We start from the raw sequence: 20,403 nt of genomic DNA, 5'->3' as shown, positions 1-20,403 counted from the left end.
GCTATAATGAGTATTCTTCTGGTTTTACGTATCTGCAGAAAGGAGATAGCTATTTTCTGCCTATGGCATTGGTATTGTTTTTCACAATTATTTTTAAAAATTTGTCAGAGAAAAAGGTGTCTAAACATAAATTCTCAGAAAGGAACCATTGCCAATGCTATACCACAGTCGTTAACCTCTCAAAGCTTGATTGCTTCACAATAGGATCTGGCCAGTTATCAACAACAATCCTTTCCCCCAGGCTTCCGAGTCACTTAAGCCTTGCCCATATTCTAAAATTGCTTCACTTAAATGTTATTTGTCATGGGCTAGAAAAAACTCTCATATCTAAACAGACTTTTTATTTTTCTTCAGGTCATTGGTGATTTTACGGACTCCCATCATAGTTATGCCTCCACTTTGGAAGAGAAAAATGTAGTCGGTACTGTGAATGAGCGATCTACACAGTAGAAAGCTAACATTTAAACTTCGTAAATCTTTTGTTACACTGCTCAACAATCGGATATTCCTAGTAACCGCAGCAGTGCTGCAACAAGACAAAATCCTTAAGTAACGAAGGATCACAAATATCCCTAAGAAATTCCAGAAAGACTTGCCTCTTCGATGGTGATTCAGGTAGCTCTTCCCACCCAAAAAGTATTTTGAAAGAGCTCTTAATATAGTGCTTTTGCCATTCAGCAGGATTCTTGATATTTTTTCACCCAGGTGTATCATAACTCTGTAAAACATGACTTCTGCATAACTAAATACTTTGTTTACCGTAGTTTTTTTGTACAAAAGGGATGTTATGTCCAGAAGGACAGTTGAGAACAGCAAAGATCAACATACCCCTGGTAAAACTGGCATTCCCAGTGCCACAAAAGGGACAAGGATATAGATATCTGTAGGCAGAAGCGACGCAGTGGTGAATGAGTGTTAACAGAAACCATCCACATCCCCATTACAGCAATTTATTACAACATGCACCATTCAAAGCCAACTGGAAGATGAAGGATTTGGAAATTAATGTCATCTCATTTCCTAGCCTGGTAGTGCAAGGTAGCAGAACAGTCCGAATTAAAAAATTTACTATAAAATCTGTTTTGCCAGGAGAGTCACAGTCATAGTTTCATTGATGCAGACGAGACAGTAAACTAAGGATAATGCCTTCTGACTTCATTATCTGATCAGACGCCATTTAAAATTCCCTTGATGTTTTCTCAAAGGGAAGACACAAGATTTTGTAATTATGTTCCTTGACAAAATAAGTAAGTACTTGTGATTTAAGCCCAGACAGTTACTCAGAACCACACAGCTGCTCTCTCACCTCCTCCTTCCCTTCTTACTCTCAGCTTTTGTGGGATGGGATGGAGAATCAAAAGAATATAAAACCCAAAGTTGAGATAACAGTCCAGTAAGTAAAATATAATACAAATCTGCTACTATCAGCACAATTAATAAAAATGATAAGGGAAATAACAAGTGGAGAGAATATAAAAGTAAAAGTAGAAGGGTGAAAAACTGCAGTAAACAGAAGTGATGCACAATACAGTCAATCATTCACCATCTGCTGACCGATACCGAGCCTGACCCGAGCAGTGATTTAAGCTTTCTGGGTGACTCCCCCAGTTTATATAGTGGGCATGATGTGCTCTGGTATAGTAGCCCTTTGGCTAGTTTGGATGAGGTGTTATCCCGGCTTCTTGTGCCCTTCACTGGCAGAGCATGAAATTGAAAAAAAAACAGTAATCATTACTTAGGAACAATAAAAAAATGGTGTGGTATCTGAATTGCTCTCAGAATAAAGCCAAAACACAGCACTGCAACAGCTAGAAGGAAGTAGAAAAAGAACTGGTACAGCTGAAACCAGCAGAGTTCTAAATATTTGCAATGGTTCTCCTCTTTAAAGATAACATCAAGATTTGTGACTTTGAGAGTGTTCCCAGTCTTATGGCGGCTTATTCAACAACTCAGAGCACAACCTATACTATCCCGAATGCCTCACTTAAATGCGGATGGTGTTGTGAGAGCTTGGCTTCGCAGTGAATCTGCAATGTATTCTGTAGATGAGTAACTCTGCGCTTTCTGTGTAAGGCTCCTCAGCACAGTGTTGTCCAGCGTGAAAGAGATTTCTTGATAAACCTGTCTTTATTTCCTTTTTATGCGACACGTGGCTTTGGTCAATAGAATCACAGAGTGGTTTGGGCTTCAAGGAATCTTAAAGCTCCTCTGGTTCTAACACCTTGCCATGGGCAGGGACAACTTTCACTCTTCCAGATACCTCCAAGCCCCATCCAACCTGGACTTGAACACTGCCAAGGATGAGGCAGCCACAGGTTCTCTGGGCAACCTGTGCCAGTGCCTCAGCATCCTCACAGGGAAGACCTTCTGCTTCAGATGTCATCTCAACCTCCCCACTGTCAGTTTAAAGCCATTCCCTCTTGTTCTGTCCCCACAGGCCGTTGTCCAAAGCCCCTCTCCAAGCTTCTTGCAGCTCCTTTAAGCCCTGGAAATTGCTCTAACCTCTCCCTGGAGCATTGTCTTCTCTCAGCCTGTCTCCAGAGCAGAGCTGCTCCAGCCCTCGCAGCATCTCCATGGCCTCCTCTGGCCTCGCTCCTACAGCTCCACATCCCTCTTGTGCTGTTGCTCCCAGAGCTGGACCCAGGACTGCAGGAGCAGCGTCTCACCAGAGCACAGTACATGGGGAGAATCATCAATACCCCTTCTGGTTTATAAGAATATACAGAACCTCTGGGCCATGCTTTACCTGTCTTTAATAGCATTGACTATGCCACAGAAGCTATATGTTGTGATGCTAAACAAATGCACTTTTGCAAAAATAAACCTTGAGCTTCTGAAGAGAAAAAGATCTTATAAAATAGCGTGGTAGCAGTCACTCTTGTTAATTCCACGATTTTTTTCAAACATAGCAGATTTATTTCATGATTGAAATTTGCCCTTGTGTTTGACAGGCAATGGGCAACATCAGAGAAAGCATAGGAATGACTATGTGCACTTACTACTACAGCATGCAGGTTGACAAGTGGCTTTAGAAATCAAAAAGAATTTAAATGTGATGTCCTTACACTGTAGTGGATTCATAAATCCTGGCTTGCGATCTGCAAGTTAAAAATCCTGATTAGCTATGATGAAGAATTCTTTAGAGCACAACCCTTTGTTTTCCATATTTTCTGACAAATACAAACAACTTTTTGAATAAAATTTGTATTATTTGTCAGTTTCATATCCTTCATCAAAATAAAACATTTAAAAGAATATGCATTATTTATAAGGTTTTTATGTAACAGGGTTTCATCTTAGGCCGCTGAGTATTATGATTAAATACAGCTATTTTGACAGAAGCTGATACTGTCCAAAACCAGCAAAAAAAGGGGGAAAACACAGTCAGGAGTACTTAACTGCATCTCCTTGAAATTGTTGGAATATGGAAACAACAGCAAGAAGAGTCCCTTGAGGATGTACATTTGACAGATGTTTCATCCTCAGAAATCTTTTTCCTCACATGTGCTGCTATGTTGCAACTGAAAGTTTTTTGCTCTTCTACAACACACAGAAATGACAACTGACTGATGGTGGAATTAGTTTTTGCCTAGAATATTGGACATAATGATCAAGTGACGATGTTAAAACCAAAACAGCATACTGAATAGGATAACAAATACCACAAGAATCAGAATCAAAAGAAAAGGGATTCTCTATTAGATGGCATTTCAAAGAAATCAACTTGTCCTCAAACACTGTGTAAATGGTGATATTCCAATTAATCTTATTTGTCATTAGAAAGATAGCATTTTTTGTAAAATTAAAAATTAATTAGCTTTGGTCTACAAGACCTTTGAGTAAGCTCACTTATTCACGTTGCAAATATCTCTCCTTGCATACCTGGATGAAATTTCATCCAATATTCTTATTTTTATTTTCTTGAAAATTGTTACATATACTATTTATCACACTGTATGTATTATGATTTACAAATTCCCATCAAAGCTAATGTCTTCTTATTGGCTTATACAGTATAGATTCTCCCTAATTGTGTGGTCAGGGACGGAAGCACTAGTTCCCACCGAACTAGGGCTGAGACACAGAGCATTCACAGAATGCGGGTTAACAGCAGTTTATTGTGCAGTTACAATTCATTATATACGTGGCTTAAGCACCTCCCTCGGGTCAGCTGGATCCCGCCCCATCTGGCAACTTCCTGTCACATTATGTGATCTTCCATGCACCAGTCCCAACAGTACAGAACTTTAATATTGATATATTCACTATTCAGCTTCATTCAATTTGGTTTGCTTTGATCTTTTTTCCTCTGCTGTCTCTCTTAAAGCATAAATGTCAGATTTGGTGACCATTGGGCAAAACAATTGACTTGATTTTACATCTGTGTTCCAAAAAATATAATACTGTCTTCTTTTTGTGGTTTTTCTTTTTTTTGTGTGTTTGTTTGTTTTTTTTTTTCATCTGGAGAGCTGAAAACAAGATATTAACTGTAGGACAAAGCACAAAGTGTCACTTTGGGATCAGGAGGACACATGAAGTATTTAGGACAGTATCAACTGTAGATATATCAGTGTAGAGGGTAAAAAAGAAAAAAAAAAAGAAAAAAAAAGCCGTCTTCAACATGCAGCACAAGAAGCTGCACCAGTAGACCTGGACGAGAGCCTGAACATTTGGACTCTTATCAACCACAAACCTTGAAAGAAGTGAAAGGGACAAGTTGGAAAGAACTGGAGAAAGAACATCGGGTGGAAACGAAGAGAGAACAGCAAGATAATTTCTGAGGACTGTAAATTTGAACACAGGAGGATGCTTAAGATATGATAAAGAATGTGTAGTCAAGGGGAAGTGAAAGTTTCGAAATAATCAGTAGTGATGGCAAAGAACTATGTTTAGGAATAATTGGTCAAACAAAAGTGCGTGGACAGTAATGCGATTAGCTGAGAAAGTGCGGGATCAATAAGATTGTTTCGTGACCAAAGGAATTAACCACTACTAACCGCTAGGCAGAATACTATAAAAGCCTGTCAGCTCACTCAATAAGGGATTTTGTTTGTAGCCAGAAACGGAGTCAGTGCCTTAGTTGCCACAGGATCGGGCCTTGCAGGGGGTGCCGTCCCATATAAAGTCCCATATAATTGCCCATGTACAGTAGGTATCTTAGGCATGTTTATCCCTAATAGCACTATGGTAATATACAAAAGAGGATTGTGTTCTTGAAGGTCAAAGCATGTTTTTTATTTGAGCTGTGATGACAAAGTAAATTTTTGGAACCTGGGTGAAATAATAGCTGCCTCATATTGAGCTCCCGAAGTAGCTAGAGCTCAAGCTTTAGCAACATTAAATAAACTAGGCTGTTGTCTTGCAAGAGAGACATATGCTACTTCACTTGTTATAAGCGGACTTTTAACTGATGCCGATAGTATTCGTCATGCCACCTTACAGAATAGAGCAGCAATTGATTTTTTGTTGTTGGCACAAGGACATGGTTGCACAGAGTTTGAAGGGATGTGCTGTATGAATTTGTCAGATCATTCGGAGTCAATTTATAAAAGTATACAACAATTAAGAGAAGGGGTCAAGCGACTAATGAAGGATGATGGTTTGGATTGGCTGAAAAAAATCTTTAAGTGATGGGGAATTTCTGTATGGCTTAAAGATTTGCTTATGCAAGGTGCAACTATATTATGTGCAGTAGTCTTGTTTATGTTAATAGCAAGTTGTATGCTGCGATGTGTGATATCAATGCTTAAGAAAAGTGTAGCATCGTCTAACTTGCTCAAAAAGAAAAAGGGGGAATTGTGGAGACATGGTTAGCAAGCAAAGGTCATGTTCCCATGTCTGAGCTTAATTAAGCACAGATTCTGTGAAAGTGAGAAAAAACACCAGTTGTGTACAGTTGCCAGCAGTGGAAAAACCCTGGAAGTTAACCAATAGAGATAGAAGACCAGCTGGCCAACCTTGTAGCTAAAAATTGTCTGTGAACTAGGAGCAGAGACCTTGAGAGGAGGATGTGTATATGAGCAGGGGAAAATCACCGAAATGCACCTGGAATGTACCCAATGCTGTATATGCCAACCAATCACTATGGGAAGCTGTGTGTACGTGGCAGTTTGACACTATATATACCCATTATGTGAGCACAATAAACGGATCACTTTTATCAATCATATTGATTGTGTATGTGTTCCTTTCCTGCGGGACGACAACCAGGTTCTATATGGAAGTTGTACTGGCAGTTAACAGACTTGTTTTAGAGCCTAGATCAGACGCATGATCTTTTTCTCCTGGATTCATATTATATGTAGCATCAGCGAAAGCACCAAGAACCTGGCATTGAAAATGTAACCTACCACTCTGAAAATGACATAAGCATGAGGAAAGCTATGGTTTCAGTACGCTTTTCCAGCTCTGGAGGATAGTCTTACCTGTGCTATATATTGTAATTTCACATTCCAGACAAGAAAAGGAATTTTACTGTTTGTATCAACAGGATTAAACATGGGACTATCAACATTTGGATATGCCAACACTTGTCCCCAGCAAAATGTATGATGTATGGTGACATGAGGAAGAAAGAGCTAGCTGGAAAAAACCCCATAAATACAATTGCTGGGCCTGCTGCACTGCAGAGGAAACAAGAATTTCTGCTTTCTTCTGGCTTCTTGTGCCTCTCCTCACGGGCAGAGCATGAGAGACTGAAACGTCCATGATCGGGGTAAGTATTACTTAGAAACAACTGATAACATTCGTGAGTTATCATTATTGTTCTCAAAATAAAGAGAAATGCAGCAATGCACCAGCTGCCAAGAAGGAAAAAAGTATCTGTTGCAGATGAACCCAGGATAGTGGCTAATCCAGACAAACATGACTCCAATGAAATTAACTGTATGCAGTTCTTTGAAAATGACTTGAAATGCTTCCAATGTTTCAGTCAAGATTCATGAAAAACTTGCATGAAGACAACTTTGTGAAAACAATATGGAACTGAACTGACAAAGCAACATATTCAGCAGCATCAGGATGAGCACCGCTGGAAGTCTCAGAAGACTTCAAGGTACACTTGGCTTTGAGCATGCTTGATACAAGTGTCTTTAGTTAAATCACTTCCCTTATTCTCATTTTCTACTCTGTAAAATGAAGATATTGAAACGGCTTTTCCTTATAAAGTGCTTTGAGTTTCTCGCCGGAAAGTTTTCTTTAAAAGCTGGTTGGTTACTCTTCAAGTCTATGAACATTGAAATGTCCATTTCAAAACTGTATCAATTAGTTTATGTTAGTTTGATGGGTCTCAATAGCTGTCAATGATTGATTCATCAGGAACTTAAGTGTTTTATAATGCATGTAAATGCATTATAGGTGAAAACAATTTCCATGACAGAATATTTGTTCCTGACTCAAGCTGCTGATTGGCTTATGTCTTGAAGAATGCAGTGTGATAGCCCTTGTAAGTTTATCCTGCCTACCCTAAATGCAGACTTTTTTTTACAGTATTCTTGTGTCTAATCCATTTTTAAAACCTTGCTTACCAAGTTATCTCAATAATTCACTTCTCATTTGTTCTGTTACACTTCCTTTTTGTTCTATACATGTGCTTATCATGCTTTTTTAAGTTTAGTTTTTTCAGAAAGAAGCAAATTATATTTTGAAATAAAAAAACTGAAATAAAAGAAAGAAACTAATCAAAAAATGGTAACATATGGGTTATCATAATTTTAAGTTTCAGGGAATTCCACCTCTGATTCAGGAAGAATCAGAGAGGAATAAGAAAAAAGTTGTACTGAACAGAGGGAACAAGCATTGCCTTGTTTGTTTCACCATTGGGGAGCTCACCCTTTGTGGCTGAATTTAAAGCACCAGCCTTTTGATCTGTTTCCTGTTCTCTATAAGCAGGAGCTGGATGTTCTCACTCTGAGAGCCGAGGTGCAAACTCTTAGGCTGAAATTGAAGGGTGAATTAAAACATTGTTTATCATTGCTAATCTTGCTCTGTGCTATTGTTGTCTTGCAGTATATTTCTGATCTGTCTTCTCGGCTCTATATGCAGTAGCTTGGCTTACACAATGTGTGAGATTTGAGAGCTTATAGCAGCTTCCAGTGACTGAAAGGATTAAAAGAAACCTGGAGAAAGGCTTTGGACAAGTGCGTTTAGGAATAGGGCACAGGGGAACGGCTTTAACCTGACAGTGGGGAGGCTGAGATGAAATCTGAGTTATTCCCTGTGGAGTGGGCAGGCACGGGCACAGGTTGCCCAGAGAAACTGTGACTTCCCCATCACTGACAGTGTTCAAGGCCAGGTTGGAAGGGGCTTGGAGCAACGTGGTCTACTACAAGGTGCCCTTGCCCATGGCAGGGTGGTGGAACTGGTTGAGATTTAAGTCAAAAACGAAAAGGTTCCAGAGATTTAGTGAGTACTTTTCAATTCCACCCTTATTTCGCTGCATTTCAAAAACTGTGCTTTGCACTGCTCTCCCCAGTCTGCCTTACCTTTGCACCAGGACAGTGGCTGAGCTTGTCTACAATGAGTTCACATCTCAGCCACACACAGACTGTCGTCCCACATAGTAGCTGGGATGACAGAGGTATACTGTAATAGGAGAAACCCTTGAAATGAGGAAGTACAGTGCTGGAGAAAAAAGGAAGGCGTCCGTTTCTTTCTTCCATTATTGATAGGCATATTTCTATACATTTTTACTTTAAAATAGGCAGAAATAAATAAGTAGGCTAAGATCCCATCTGACTGGATGCCAATAAAAGTCTCATGATCCTCAAATACAGCGTACAATATATTTCATCTATTTATATAGTTCACTGAAAACAAAGAACACAAAATTGCCTGACTTGATCATGTTTCACACGCAACTAAGGTTGTTGTTTCTTCATAAATATGTAGACACTAACCAGGTATTGCAGCCGTTTTCTTGTATTCCAGATGCTGGTTCCCAAATTCAGCCAGGCTACACAGGAAATGCAAGATGTTCTTTTCAGGGGGCTTAATTGTTTCTGCAAGCATGTTTACCATATACGAGAAATTCAGTAGAAAAGTAAAACTCCTGGTTTTTTCTATTCCTTTTGGCTGCTTATGAGATACATAATCAGGATACATTTTAGCTTAAGGGACGAATTTTCCTGAGATATAATAGCTGATTGTATTATTCTAAAGAAATAATATGTAGCACCTCAAAATCATTCCAGCTTGTTGTCCTGAGATCACTAATGTATAATGTTCCTTGTAAAAAGTATAACATTAGATCAGTGCCAGTCTATTTTTCAATGACACTTTCTCATTTACTTTTTGGAAGATTTTTTTTTTTACTGAACATATCTATTTGTTTATACAAAATTATTGCTCTGAAAGTGAAATTCATGTAGTTTATTCCTTCATACTAAATTTCAACAAATTGTTTCTGAGATTTTCATTTTTCCTAGGCTAGCTGGTGCACAGTTAAGTATCTTCTACGCTACATTGAAAGATAACTCAGAAATTTTTGAAATTATCATATGTAATTTTGCAGTTTTAGAATTTTACAATACCCAAGTTAAGTGTTTAGTATACTAACACGCTTGTAAAATAGCTTACATGAGAGATAAGAACATACAACTTCCTATAATTATGGAGAAATTAAGTAATGAATAAGTTATGTTAACTATAATACCTCAGAAATTAAGTATGCAAAAGAGCTTGCTGAGTCACAATAGTAATTCTACCCAACTTAGTGAAACTACTGAACTGTTAATGTAGCTGACAATAGAGGTTCAGTTTCACTATATGTGAACTGTATGGGACTGCAATTATGAAAAATTATTGATGGTACAAGAGTTTAAAACCCTGTCTTTTGAGATGGAAGAGGACCATTCATGAAGTATATGATCTGTTGGTTCCTATATTAAGAGAGATAATTTAATAGCAAACTTTGAGTATCACATTAAAATGAACATACTGTTTTATAATACTAACATAGAAGGGCTGCAGTACCAAATGCCCATAAAAATGGCCAAAGAGCCTTAATTAGGGTCAAGCATAACAGACCTACTATGAAGTTTATCAGGTGGGGTTTTTGTCTCTTCCAAAAAAATTCGAAGTATTTTTCAAAAAATCTACCCAAAACAGTTTTTAGAAAGAATGAAAAACTAAAATAAAAGAAATCTGGTTTGAAACTTCAACAACAATAAGCATAGGTGTGTCTCCATATTTTTACAACCATGCAAATCATCCGTCATATAATTCAATACTGACGTGTTACTTGTTTCTAAATGGTAATGGTAACTAATTGTTGTAGTATCTTTCAGACTTTTGAACTCCATTGTACGTTTAAAATTTATCCTTTGAAGTAAAAAAAAAATAATTATGTACAGCTTCACCTGGAGTTACCAAAGAATTACTTCACTGACACAGTGCTTTCAAGACAACAATGCAGCTCTTCATGAAGGCAGGCCTTTAAACCAAGATTTTCTTCCTTAAATTATTCCTAGCAACAACAGTGTTCAGTAATTCATTCCCACCTGACCCATCCTTTATAAGAATTCCCTTCAGCCATAAAAGAAGATATCACTGAAATTCTGTATGTGTGTTTCCAGTGGTTGGGGCTAAACGGATGCAATTTTAACATATTTTTAATTAGAGATATTTAGCATTGAATATTGTCTTACATCAAATATCTCAGTCATTTTAATGCACTTATTCAAGACTGAAACAAGACAGCCCACAGTACTTTGCTATGTACCATATTTGCCTTCCAATTTTATGCAGTATTATCAGGAATGAAATGTATGTGGGGTTGGAACAGGATGAACTTTAAGGTCTTTTCTAACCCAAACCACTCTGTGATTCAATGATGCTATGCTGACCACCTTAGGCTGTTGTTCCCTAGGCATTGAATGAAGCTTTGGTACTGGATGAAATCGCTGCCACATTACGCAAAGTCATAAAACAATCTCAACACATTCTATCCATTCAAATATCTGCTACTGGCTTGGGTTTGGTGGTGTTTTTTGTAATGTAGAGGAGTAATTATATTTTATGCCATGTCACTCTCCTACACCTTGCTGCTACTAACATGAATCACAGAATCGCTTTGAAGAGCATACCTGAGCCTGGCTTTTGACAGAAGTCTGTGGGTTTACAGCTGATTTGTATTAGAGATTATATAGGAATGCACATATCCAGTAGCAGCAAACATGATATAATGGGTTAAATTCCATCTATATTGGCGGCATGCCAAAACACTATTCCAACATCCAAAATCCAGAACATCCTTATAGCCAAAAATAAACAGTGTAAATTATTTCCTAAAAGTGATCACAGTGTTGGTAAAGAGGTGATGAAGACAGGCAAAAGCTACTGATCAGCAAAGCCTGGGACCCAGATGCAGTTTCAGCAGAAGTCTTGATTATAGATCTATTAACTGCTTGTTGTTTTTGCAATCTCTTTACTAGGTGAGAAGGACTTTAGATATCTGGGGTTTGTGAATATAACATCCTTACAAGACCTTCCCAAACTTATGTAGCATTCATTTTTCCCATGTGGAGTAATCAAACCATTTAAAAAGGCCCAACTCACATCTAGTAAGTACCGTAATGATTTCTAGAGATTAAAGCTAGTTTGCATATAAAAAAAATTGCCTCTTTCCTGTTTCTACTCCCCAAAACTTTCCAAAATATCTAATTTGATTGCTCAACAGAAGTAATGCAATTAATTAAATTAATTAATCAATCAGAATTAGTGCAAAGCTTTTCCACTTCTACTCCATTCTGTACTCAGTCTCACCCCCTCCACAGCAGTCGTGCATCCAGCTCTGGCAACACCACAACAGGGAAGTGAAGCTGTTGGAGGTAGTCCAGAGGAGGTCACAGAAATATTGTGAAGGCTGGAGCTCCAGTCCGGAGACAGGCTGAGAGAGCTGGTGTTTTTCAGCCTGGAGAAGAGAAAGTTCCTTAAGAGGAGAGCTTAGAGCAGCTTCCAGAGCCTAAAGGGGCTACAAGAAAACTGGACAGGGGCTTTGGGCAAGGGCCTATAGGGACAAGACAAGGGGCATTAACCTGCTAGAGTGAAGAGTGACGTGAAGAGGCAGAGGTTCTTCCCTGTGAGGGTGCTGACGTGCTGTCATAGGTTGCGCAGAGAAGCTGTACCTGTCTCATCAACGGCAGTTTTCAAGGCCAGGTTAGACAGAGCTTGGAGCTATCTGGTTTGTCTAGTGGAATGTGTCCTTGCCCATGGCAGAGGGTTGAAACCGGGTGATATTTAAGATCCTTTCAAACCCAAACATTCTATGATTCTATGTACTGAAGGCATTCAACTTTGTGAGGTCTCAGTAGGAAGCCTCGTTTGCTAGAGACATTGGTTCCGTTAGAGAGCTGATGATAAAGAAGCACTTCTCTTCTCTTGGGCATCTTCAGTGGCAGGACCCCATTTATTTGCTTCAGGTCAAAACAGAATAGCTGTTCTGGTTTAGCAGAATTGCTTTCACATGTAATTTAAGTGAAGAGCGGTGTGGACATGTTCAGTCACAATCCAGTCCTGCTTAGAGACATTAATATTGCAATAATTTCAAAGTTTAATACCCATGCCAACGAAAACAGGTTGCTTTGCCCTGCAGCAAGACCTCCTTCTTAGCGTTATTACTCTCCCTGATGATTCAGACAGGCTCAGGAGACAGGGTGGCAAAGCTGTCCTGGTTTCAGCTGTAAGTTACTTTTTCTTTCCTGGTAGCTAGTGCAGTGCTGTGCTGTGGCTTTAGTCTGACATTTGAAGTATGAAAATATGTAGTTCAATATCTAAAGTACAATATTAATAGTAACAATAGTAATAATGATAAGGGAAATAACAAGGTGAGATACTATAAAATAAAAAGGGAAAAGGAAAAAAATAAACACAAGTGATGTAAAATACTGTTGCTCACCAGCCGCTAGTTGATACCCAGCCTTACCTAAACAGTTACTGGTCCTGTCCGGGAAACTGGTCCTTTTTTTTTTAAATGGCATAAAATTTCTGAGTGAATGAGAGTTTTCATTGAATTATGAATTCTAGCAGTGTTGGCTTAAAGTAAAATGTAAAATACAGCTCTGGCTGCCTTCTTTTTCTGAGCTGCCCAACTTTATTCTTTAGGATCATTTTCCAGAATATTAGAAAAACTAAATGTGTAGGAAGTGTGAGGAGATTCCAGTTAGGATGTCTTATGGTCTACTACTTCTGTTTTAGCCAAGATGCTTCCACTGACTTCATGTGTGATTTTCTGTTATAGAATCATAGATCTATTTAGTATTTAAAAACTGTAGGAAAGCTTGTGGTTATTATTCAACAGGTCTTTCCTGAATTTGATTTAAGATTTCAAAATCAGCTTCAACAGCTGGAGTTATTATTGACCCAAAGTGGTCTGTCTGCCAAGAGGAACTAATTTGAGAGAATAGCTACTTTTCACAAAAATAACTTTTTCCATTTATGGATTGTATATTCCATGACTCTCTGTGAATACTTTCAGATGACAAATAATCCACTAGTTCTTTTGGGCATATTGACATATTTACAATAGCACAGTTGTAGCAAATATTGCCTTCCCCATCTCCCATGTTTAAGCAAAGAATTAGAAAAAAACACAGTGAAACACTAATACAAGAGGAAAATAGATTATGATGTCCTCTCTTAGCTTTTATCTTTATTTCAGAAAGAAAAAAAGTAAAGATTTCCACTCTATGACATTCCTGACAGGCGACAAAGTGTGAGATATCATAAATAAATATTAAAACAATAAGGAGATGTGAAGTTCATCAGGCAAAAGCTTTTGTCACAATTTGCAATCATTTTCCAAGAGAGGTACGTAATATTCTTAATTAGTATTACACCAGAACACTTTCACTCTAAGGTGTGTTAGGGCAGAAGGTTATTCAGTAATAACAACATCATGTATAAATTATAAGGACAAGAATTATTTTGTAACACTTTAGAAACCTATGACCCACCAGGAGCTTAAAGGTCTATTATGGTAAATGAGGCTGGTACATGTGATACTATTACAGGAACAAAAGAATAGATATATGAATCACAAGAACAGATTGCAGTCTTAATATTTCTACTATAACTGGACCAGTACTCCTGTATAGAACATCTATCCAAATGGAACTTAAAGTGCTGGCCTAGCTGTTAAATTATAGAAAAATAACTGGACACGTACCAGGTATGAAAGGGCAATTAACAGACGAAATTTTCCTCAGGGGTTGTTCCAATAGGCATTGAAAAAGTTGAGTGAAAGTTTTGATGATAGCTGCTTCTGGAGCCATTTTTACAAACCCAATCGTGAAAAAAAAATTAAAATTCATTCCTTCTGCCACTTTTTGTTCATGCATTGCAAATATTAACACTGTGTGACTGAAACTCTGTTTTCCACACTATTTTGAGACTAAAATAACCCAAGGGCAGTTTAGCATTTCAAATGAAATGTTGCTGCACTCAGCATATCTCAAAAAAAAACACAAACACTCCATCTTGCCTTACTCAGGCAGGCCCCACTCTATCAAATTAGGGACACATGGTCACTCTACTGTCAAAGGCCAGAGTTGCCTTACTCAGAGACACTCACCCCAGAGAAGAGTGTCCAACTCTTCTGTTTACTGCGCCAGGAGTTAGTTGAATGTAGGTTGGTGGGGCTGCTGGAGCTACATGGCTGTACACAGTCAGCTCAGAAAGAGTGAGGGGGTCCTCTTGGAACCAGCTAGAGCGCTCTTTAATCTTCCTGGGTGGCTTTTTTTTTCTGTCTTTTTTTTTTTTATAAAACTGAAGAGATATGAAAGCTTTTTCTTGGTGTAATATTTCTTCTTCAAGTCAGAGCTGAGTTCAGAAAGATAAATGTATCAAGAATGCACAGAAATTAATACGTTGTTACTTTAATTAATGCTGTTCATCTTGACAAGAACATTGGACTATATCTATTAAACCGCCTGCACAAATTTTTACTGGACATTAAATGCATTTGATAATTTTGAATTGTGGGTCTGCTATAGGATTGTGAAGAGACAACCTGATCTTTCTCTTGCATTTTCCCATATGCCTGTTGAATGATTTCAGAGGTTAATCCAGGGTAGCTAGTTCTCCCATTTCCTTCTGGAGAATCTGTCTTTTGTTTTCGACATACCTAAAGAAGCCCTTCCTGTTACCGTTGACATCCCCGGCCAGACTCAATTCTATCTGGGCCTTTCCAGACAAAGTCCCTCTATTCTTCCCAGGCCGCCTGTCCTTGTTTCCACCTTCTATAAGTTTCTTTTTTCCTCCTAAGTTTTCTCAGCATTTCCTTTACCATCCATGGAGGCCTTCTGCCTTTCTTGACATATTTCGTTCTTGTCAGGATGCAATGCTCCTGAGCATGGAGCAGGTGATCCTTTAATATCAGCTAGCAGTCTTGGGTCCTCTTGAGAGAGCACCTTAAGCTTTTCCAGGAAGGAGTCAATTCAGCTCAAACTTGTCACCAAGCCACAAGCATTCCTTTAAATACCTATCCCCCATCTGCACTGGTGCTCTCCAAAGCCTCACGCTCCTATGACATAGGCCATAATCACGTTTTTCAGTAATTTTAGCACTACCTCCCTCCCCCACTCTTCCATTCCTGCCTCAATAAGTTCAAATACCTAAGGGGACTGACGCTTACAAATGAGGGGACAGATATTTCCTCATGGCTTCTTTTAGAATGTTGTATTTTTTCTCTATTTCATTTAAAAAAATTCAGTCTTATCTTGTAACCTTTGTTTGAAATGTGTTTCACATGAGCCAGTGCTCCCTTTTTGTTTACGCTCCTAAATACATGCACGACTTCCACTGCTAGACTGACCAGCAAAGCTGAGTATGAGCAATCAGAATCGGTGTCATGACATTCTACTTTTATACCAGCACTTTCACTACCATTAATTGAGACAAGACATATCTAATCCCTTCTTGGATCTTTAAAAAACTTCCACTGACTTCAGTGGAAGTTGCAGCTAATGAGTGGCCTTGAGAGCTCCTCCAAGGACATTTATCCACAGTCTCAGCTGAATCAAAAATTCCTTTCATAAAAAGCAAAAATAAGAAAAGCTGTTTTGGGTACTTGGAGGATAACAGTGTGCATTTGTAGTGCAAACATGTCAAAAATTTAAGTTCCTACTGTGAGTAAACAATTTTACTGTAGCATGAAGGGGATTTTTCTTATTAATTTGCCTATTTTAAAGAGAATCTAAAATCTTTAACTCTTGGAAAGATCTGCACTGATGCACTGTGTCCAGAATGAGAGAGATCTTTTCAATATATTCTATGATTCTAAGATCAAGATCAAATATCAGCCCCTTTTTTTTTCTAGAAACTCTTTAATAGCATAAACAGAGAAGGTATCTCTTCTTACATGTCACTAGCACCAGTTGGTAAAAACAGCAAAACAGAATTCAGAACAATCTTCAATAGTCTGTTGTATTAGACTTTCTGTCTCTTAGGGATATTATACCTTGGAACTACACAGATTTTGCCACTTCCAACATGTCAATGTTTCCGTACTCACCTGCAGTCTCTCATCAACCAGCCTGCAAATGCCAAACTATTTCACCTAAGTTGTGCTTCTTTGTTTTTAGGCAGTGGCTTTTGCAACTTATTTCGGTTTCCAGTTAATGTCTTTCCTTTTTGCCTTTTTCAGCCGCATAAATGATTCAATGTCTAGTCCTTAAGAAGCATGGCAGGAATCAATAGTAATACTAACTTATTTCATAACTAAATTATTTGATAACTCTATTGCCGTGATGTAATTCTTAGAATCCTGAGTAATACTAGAATATTTTGCTAACTTTGAATAGAATCATAGAATAGTTAGGGTTGGAAAGGATCTTAAGATCATCTAGTTCCAACCCCCCTGCCATGGGTAGGGATACCTCACACTAAACCATGCCACCCAAGGCTCTGTCCAACCTGGCCTTGAACATCACCAGGGATGGAGCATTCACAACTTCTCTGGGCAACCTATTCCAGGGCCTCACCACCCTCACAGTAAAGAATGTCTTCCTTATATCCAATCTAAATTTCCCCTCTTTAAGTTTTAACCCATTATCCCTTGTCCTATCACTACAGTCCCTAACAAATAGTCCATCCCCAGCATCCCTATAGCCCCCCTTCAGATACTGGAAGGCTGCTATGAGGTCTCCACGCAGCCTTCTCTTCTCCAGGCTGAACAGCCCCAACTTTCTCAGCCTGTCTCCATACGGGTGGTGCTCCAGTCCCCTCATCATCCTCGTGGCCCTCCTCTGGACTTGTTCCAACAGTTCCATGTCCTTTTTATGTTGAGGACACCAGAACTGCACACTATACTCCAAGTGAGCTCTCACGAGAGCAGAGCAGAGAGGCAGGATCACCTCCTTCGACCTGCTGGTCAAGCTCCTTATGATGCAGCCCAGGATACGGTTGGCTTTCTGGGCTGCAAGCGCACATTGCCACCTCATGTTCATTTTCTCATCGATCAACATCCCCAAGTCCTTCTCTGCAGGGCTGCTCTGAATCTCTTCTCTGCCCAACCTGTAGCTGTGCCTGGGATTGCTCCGACCCAGGTGTAGGATATGGAAGAAATGTATGTTGGTGAAATGTGATCAGTAAAGATTTGAAATAGCAGCAATACAAATGTGCACCATTTCTATTGTTGTTTCTCTACAGCTGTTACGAAAAGACTATTTCAGGAACATTTCAGATAATTTTAAATAATTCTGTGACAAATTTTCTAACCCATCAAGTAATGCCAGGTATTTTAATAATTTTGACAGAAGCAGCAGAGGGCTCAGGATGTCTCACAACATCTTTTCTCAAACTCTTTTTTGAAATGTTTTTTTATGTCATGACATATTTGTTGTTTCTGCCCATTACAGAGTTAAAAAGCAAGGGATTGGAATTTGCTGTTCTCCCCTTTCACAAAGGAAAAAAATCCTGATTTCTGGCCCATTAAGGAAGTGATACAATGGTCATATCATAGAATCATAGAATAGTTAGGGTTGGAAAGGACCTTGAGATCATCTAGTTCCAACCCCCCTGCTATGGGCAGGGACACCCCACACTAAACCATGTCACCCAAGGCCTCATCCAACCTGGCCTTGAACACCGCCAAGGATGGAGCATTCACAGCCTCCCTGGGCAACCCATTCCAGTGCCTCACCACCCTCTCAGTAAAGAATTTCTTCCTTATATCCAATCTAAACTTCCCCTGTTTAAGTTTGAACCCGTTACGCCTTGTCCTGTCACTACAGTCCCTGATGAAGAATCCCTCCCCAGCATCCTTGTAGGATATCATTTTTATGGTTCAGTAACCCATCCCTGGCCTTGAACTCTGTATTAATGGCTTTGGTTATTGTTCCCCTTTGAGGGAAGAGGAAAGACATTCTCTGTAAGAGAGATTTTAAAAGACATGGAAGGTCCTTTAAGCTGCTCAGAGCTCTGGGATCGTTCATTTCTTCACATGATAATGTATTCTGGAAAAACAAAACAAAGTAAATAGAGATCTTACTTTGCTCAGGAATAATTTGTGAGGTATATGTAGTAACTGTTTTACAGTTCATAGACATATGATTCCCAGCAGCTTCGGGCAAAAAGAGAAAAATATCCTATATCCAACTGAAAGAAGAAAGAGGCAATTTAAGATTTTGTTGTACAGATGTGTTAAATTAGCAGATGTGATACACTGTCATGCATTTTTCCTTGCTTCTACTGAGGATTTAGTTATGTACCTTGTTTGACACAAGGGTACAGAACTAGATCCCATCACATGATGAAGGATGCAATGACTAAAGTGACCATTAATTCTTGGGGTCTGATAGTTTCCCTTGCTAAAAAAGGAAGTTCAGTGCTTCAGCAGTACACCAGACTAAATCACTGTGCTGCCCTGACATGGTGAGTCTTCAGTGAATTTCTTTCTGTAACAATGTATAGCCACATCAGATCTACCATGGTTGCAGTTTTGGCAGTTAATGTCAAAGTAGAGTCGAGTCATGAAAGAAGAATATGTTTTCACAGGGTGGATGTAGCCACCGACTTAAGGTTCTCCAGTTTCATTTATTTACAGATGCTAGTCAGGAATTACCAGTAGCAAACAGGTAGAAGCAATCTCTACTCCAATTACATATCCAGCTAAATCCTGAGTATTATGTAGCAGCTTTAATATTACATTGACAAAATGTGCTGCGACATGATTTGAGACACTGCTTTGTGTCTGGCACTGATACCCATTAAGCTCAGTGTTGGGGAAATCTGCATTCATTTCATTGACAACAATGTGCTTTTTGGACAGTAAATTTCTACAGCAATTAATTACTACCCCTCCAACATGGTTAATAAAGGTAATTAGGTGGGCTTTTCCAGCATGGTGCGATCTCACGAATGTGATAGACACTTCGAACCTGTACAGCTGCTCCATAACTGCTGCTTAATTAAGTATTCCTCAAGTGTTCAGTATTCAACAGCTTGTGATATTTAAATTCTATTGCATCCATCTTCTAATGCTAATCAGTCATTTAAAGAAAAAAATACACAAAACCCACAAAACAAAACAAAAAAACTCAACATTAAAACAAATCCTAAAATGTAGCCATTTCAGAAGACAGCGCTAGGTGGAGAATAACACACAAGAGCATCACAGTTTGGGATTTTCAAAGTGGGAGACTTCGAAATAGCTATGAAGGAAATGTCTGACTGTAAAATTCTAGATGTATAGAAAAGAGAGCATGAGTCAACAAAAGAAAGTAACTTTTCAAAGTTCAAGACAAAGGTCAGTAAGGCTATTAAAATCCTGTACATTTCAAGATTGCTATGTGAAACCTGTTTCCATAGGCATGATTACACATAGTTTCCTACGAAAGGCTCCCCGTTGTGGCATTCTGTAGCTGTGAGCCATATTTATGTGCAGTTTTGCTAATCGCTTGTCCCAGGGCTGCCTGAAGAAACACTTTCCCTCTATAGACAATGCCTTGTAAATCTCTTTTTTTCAAAGGATTTAGGGTTTCAAAGGGATTTAGGGACATGGATTGTCAGCCATGAGATTCTTCATAAAAAAATTCACAGAAGAATACAATCTCCTTCTGCCTTTTACAAAAAAATTCACAGAAGAATATAGTCTTCTTCTGCCTTTTACTGGTTAGGTTACACTAGATAACCTTTTAATGGCTATATTCCATTTTAACTTTACTCAAGAGAGAGAAAAAGAAAAAAAATAAAGAAAAGCTCCACCATTTTTCACATGGTGTCTGCTGCAGTAAATCAGTCAAGACTGATCGGAGCTGGGATGATTTGGGTTTTAATTCTGAAATACTGTCTTCAGTGGCAGAAACCAACATGTAACTCCTAGAGGGAGCTGTCCAAGTTTGGGAATTGTCAGGCACATAGCTCTAGTAGCCAGCAATTTCTTGTTTCACCAGAAACACTTTCACT

The sequence above is a fragment of the Psittacula echo genome (assembly GCF_963264785.1).
Source record: "Psittacula echo genome assembly, chromosome: 5".
Taxonomy (NCBI): Eukaryota; Metazoa; Chordata; class Aves; order Psittaciformes; family Psittacidae; genus Psittacula; species Psittacula echo.
This window is presented reverse-complemented; position numbering follows the sequence as displayed.